The sequence below is a fragment of the Chinchilla lanigera genome, unplaced genomic scaffold (genome assembly GCF_000276665.1).
Source record: "Chinchilla lanigera isolate Chin_1 unplaced genomic scaffold, ChiLan1.0 scaffold00011, whole genome shotgun sequence".
In the NCBI taxonomy this organism is placed as follows: Eukaryota; Metazoa; Chordata; class Mammalia; order Rodentia; family Chinchillidae; genus Chinchilla; species Chinchilla lanigera.
The window spans coordinates 13495553-13500775 of NW_004955412.1; positions in this window are offsets into that span (position 1 = coordinate 13495553).

Below are 5223 nucleotides of genomic sequence, written 5' to 3' on the forward strand. Positions count from 1 at the left end.
CGCCCAGGCCACGCCCCGCGCCCAGGCCACGCCCCGCGCCCAGGCCGGCGTGGTTGAGCCCGGTGCGCCGGTTCTGTGGAGGTGGGGGAAGTGAACATCTGCCTTGGTGATGGAGGCTCCCATCTGACCTACATTGTAGGAGTTGTAGATCTGAACTCCAGAAGAAGGGTGGGCTGAGAAAGCGAACAGACCCCCTGCGACCTTTCCCCACCCGAAAGAAACAGGGGCAGGGATTCATCCTTCTAGCTGTGGTCTTAAGGAGCCAGGGACCCGAGCGATCCGTGCTGCGATCCCACAGGGCGCAGGCAGGTCAGAAGGGTGCCGGGGGCCAGGAGGAAAAGGCTGTAGCGCCTCCCCCAGCTGCATCCTGGCTCCGAGCCACTGGGTCTGAGGCCCTAATTCCTCCACTGGGCCTCAAGCCTACACCGAACCCCTCCACCTCTTCCTTCGGCCTCTTTGCCAGAATCGTGGCTGGCTCCTGCTCCCAAAGACAAATAACGCGGGCGGTGAGAGAAAATGAGAACAGTGCTGTCCAAACTCCCCAGTCAATATTTTTTCCACGCAAGCTGTTTAAAACATGCTGCTCTCTTGTTTTTGTGTTTCTTTTCAGCTTGGTACTGGAATGGTGCCGTCTGTTGTATTTTTTTCCTCCCATTTTTTTAGCTCTTTAGCATGCAAGAAGTAAAACAAGCAAAACTAGGACAAGCTTTAATCCTTCCAAACTGAATGGAGTGGCTACTTTACTTGTTGCAAAAAAGCCTCAACTGGCCTCCGTAGACCAAAGGCAGCAGGAGGGGACAGGGGTCTGAGAGTTCTTTCGTACAAAACTTAACGGGAAGTTTTCACTTACCCTTTTAGCATAGCACAAAACAATCTGAGGATAACTGCATATGATGACAACGAGTTCTGAAATGATACTTTTATAGGTCTGATTATTAAAACTGTAAAATTATTCAGAAATGTAGCAGGACATGGTGCGCACATCTACAATCCCAGCACCCTGGTAGGTTGAGGCGGAAGATCATAAGTTCGAGCCTAGCTTGCACAATTTAGAAAGACTGTATCTCAGAAAGAGGAGAGAGAGAGAGAGAGAGAGAGAGAGAGAGAGAGAGAGAGAGAGAGAGAACAAATGCAATTTAGGAGACAAACTTTTTTAAAAGCACAGGGCTCAGAGAAGTTAAACAGAGTAGATAAAGCTTTTGATAGTGGTGAAAGTATTGGAACCAATAGACCTGAACAGTTTTTCTCAAATTAGATCCATGGATGTATTCTCCAGGGTTTTAATGTTATAATATTTTTAGATTTGCATAAACATAGTCTGTGCTATTGGGATAACTATTTTATAAATCAGTCTTTTAGCATAGCACAATAATTATATTATTTTATAAATACACATGATTTCAGCACCTACATTTGAATGTGTTTCACTGCTGCTTCTGTAGTTCTAGAATAATGAGAAAAGAACATAGGTGGATTTAAAACAAAAAAGACGCTTCCATGCACAAAGTGAAAGCCAAATGATCATGGGACTGTGCTGTTTTAGTAGTGCTAAAAGAAGTGAGAAAAATAAGATATCACAGGCGTGTTCAAAAGATTCAGCAGGCTGTACCATAGTCACAATACAAGAGATGGCCTGGTGTGATGGTGCATGCCTGTAATCCCAGCACTTGGGAGGTTGGGGCAGGAGAATTGTCACAGGTATAAGGCCAGCTGAGTACATAGTGAGTTCAAGGCCAGCCTGCACTACAAAGGGAGACACTGTCTTTAAAAAGAATAAAAAGAAACTAATATGAAGGATGTTTTAGTTTTAGCAAGAGACATCATTTGTCTTGTTAAATTACCGCAATGCTAATTTGAATAGTATTAATCTTGTGGTTTTATTACATTTAATTTGTAAATCTGTTTTGGTTTTTTACCTGTAGAAGAACTATCCATAAAAGAACAGGGGCTTAGGGGTATTGTTTAGGGGTACAGCACTTGCCTACCATGTATAAGGCCCTGGGTTAGACCACTAGCACCACAAAAAGAAAATCACTGAAATATTAGAATAAGTAAATGAAAAAGAACATTATATGCCTACTTTATATTTGTAAAATTAAGTAACGTAATAATAATTTGAGGGTTTTCAGGATTCGTTTCCTTTAAAAATGGATCTATATAGGGCTGGGGATTTAGCTCAGCGGCACAGCTCCTGCCCGGTAAGTGCAAGGTCATGAGTTCGATTCGCAGTACCGGGAAAAAAAAAAAATTAAAAATGGATCTATATACTGCTCAAATTTGAGAGACAAGAAGGAGGTTTTTCAATTAGTACTTTACCAGTTAGAAGATCAGAGGGGGTTTCTACTAGCATGGAAAGGACAAATCTGTTCCTTTCTACTTTATGTAAAAAGTCTTCAGAAATGCTAAAGAACGCAAGCACAGAGAGAAGCACACTAACTCAGCTCCACCTGTGTATATATCATAATCTGGATATTCACTCAGCCTTAGAAGAGCCTTGAGATGCTGACAAAGACTGGTACACTGAGGCTAAGCTATTTTGTTTAAAAGTCAGATAGATCTGCCTACCCAAGCACAATGAATCGGAGACCTAAGGAATAACTATGATTAAATATGAAATCACAAGCTGAGAAAATAGGCCTCAGAAAATTGCCTGGTTTGAGTCATCAAGGCCGGACTTCAGTTCCCATCTCGGTCACTGACTCATAGGGATCCGCCTCTCCACAGGCCCCAGTGGCACTGTCCACCCCCTCACTCCCAATAAAACACAGCTAATCACCTCTGGCCCTGCTCTAGTTACTGTGATGCTGTGGGAATTAAACAGGTAATACATATGGAGATGCCAATAAATCCTTCAATAAAGAAAATGATTACAACAGACTGCAACAGAAAGACTTTCAGAAACTGGGCCAAACTGTAAGGCAGGCTTTTCAGGAGTATGGTTTGGTGACCGTGTGAAACACCCAATATGTCTTTTAAAAATGCAGATTCCTGGGGCTGGAGGTGTAGGTCAGCGGTAGAACATAGATGAAGTATGCATAGGTTTTCTCCAGGGTCGACAAATAAAAAATGCAGATTCCTGGCCTCTACGCAGACCTACTGAATCATAGTCCCTTAAGAATGGAGCCAGATGAGTTATAGTCTCCCTGGTGCTTCTAATGTGTCAGACATTTGAAAGGCATTGATGTAAAAGGTTCATCTGTAAAAACAATTTCCGTATCAGTAAATAAGCATCTGCTCAGGTAGGATCTAAAGAGTCTTTGAAGGCAAACTCTGGCCAGCAAAAGCAAATGACAGCTTTAGCTTGTTATCAATAAGCAGTTCTGTGCCTATCCCTTGTGGGTTTTCCCAGATTAAAAAGATGGTCCCTCTTTTGCTGGGTTTCTGGGAGTTACCCAAGCACTACCAATACAGTGCTGTGGCCGTGAGTTATCTCCATATCCTTCTCTCCTCTCTGTTGCTCCCTCCGGTCTCCTCTCCACTTCCCACACATACCACAAGAAACAAATGACTGGGCCAGGGATATAGCTCAGTGGTACAAGCACCTACCTGGCAAACACAAGGTCCTGAGTTCAATTCCTGGTACAAAAAAAAAAAAAAAAAAAAACTGGTGAACTCCAGAGCCAAACACTGAGATCAGTCTGAGGATTAAAGGCAGCCCTTAGGAAATGAGATTCTCAGCACAAAAGCACAGAGTTCTGCCAGGCATGGTGGTGCACCTATAACCCTAGCAATCAGGAGGCTGAGGCCAGGAGGATCATTATGAGTTTAAGACCAGCCTGGGCTATATATGAGTTCAAGGCCAGCCTGAGGTGCATAGTGAGATCTTGTCTCAAAAAAAAAAAAAAAAAAAAAAATCACAGAGTTCTATAGTTCATTCATTCAGTGTGAATCACGGAAACAGGGTTAGACTTGCCCAGTTCCTGCAAGCAAAAGTATCAAAAATATAGGAAAGCCCAAGAATACAGAATCACAGCCATTAACTCTTGTGCTTATAACAGCTCTAATTATCACAGCAGAAAAGGGTCAGTCCTGGAATTCTGTCACCCTCTGTGTTGCTCACAGCTACAGAGACTGACAAAATAGGCCTCGTGCAAATGCTGATCTGATCCGCAGAATCACCCACTGGGAGAGAAGGTCAAGTGTGAGACGTGTAAGTCGTTCTCCCAAAATGTTGTCCCATTTAAAGAGCCAGCAAGAGAGCGGTGGATGGCCCAGGCCATGGAAAGAAAACCTGTGGCACATACAGGTGTTTTCCAACTATAATCCTCCCTTGGGATCTACAGGGGATTGGTTGTAGGACCACCCCCACCTACCAAAATCCAAAGATGCCCAAGTCACTGCTATAAAATGGCATCATATTTGCCTATAACCCATGTATATCCTCCTGTATACTTTAAATCTTCTCTACATTATTTATAATGTCTAATACAATGTCAGTGCTAGGTAAAGAGTTATGCTGTATTGCTTAGAGAATTATGACAAGGAAAAAAGTCTGTATATGTTCAGTGAAGATACTTTTTTGTTTGTTTTGTTTTGGTTTTTGAGACAGGGTCTTACTGCGTAGTTCGGGCTGACCTTGAACTAACTATGTAGCCCGGATGGGCCTGGATCTCACAGCAATCTCCTGTCTCAGCCTCCCGAGTACTGGGATTACAGCTAGGTGCCACCACACCTGAAAATATAGATACTTTTTTTAAAAAATGCTTCCTTTCATGTAACTTAAATCCATGAATGCAGAATCTGTGGGTAAAGAGGAACAAACTGTATCATCTTTTAGCAAGATGACCTCCGTAAACTGATTCTAGGACTGTATTATCCTTTGCAAAGCAGTAATTATCACTGTGACATTGATGACAAATTTGTGTTTATATAGTATCATCATTCTGTAGGACGCAATATTTTCCCTTTAAGTCACCTCAATATTTTTGCCTTCTTTCCTTCTTATTTATTTGTTTATAGTTTGGTGGTACTGGGGAGTCTTCAAATGTTACCATTAATGGTAACTATCTACTGAAGAAGTAGAAGCAGATAGGAAAAGATTCCAGTCACTGAGTTTTGGCAACAGGGAGGGCCAACCTGAAAGCATGAGAGGGTACCTGGCTTAGGAGACCTGCTTTGTACCTTCAAGATCTTTCCTTTCCTTTCCTTTCCTTTCCTTTCCTTTCCTTTCCTTTCCTTTCCTTTCCTTTCCTTTCCTTTCCTTTCCTCTCCTCTCCTCTCCTC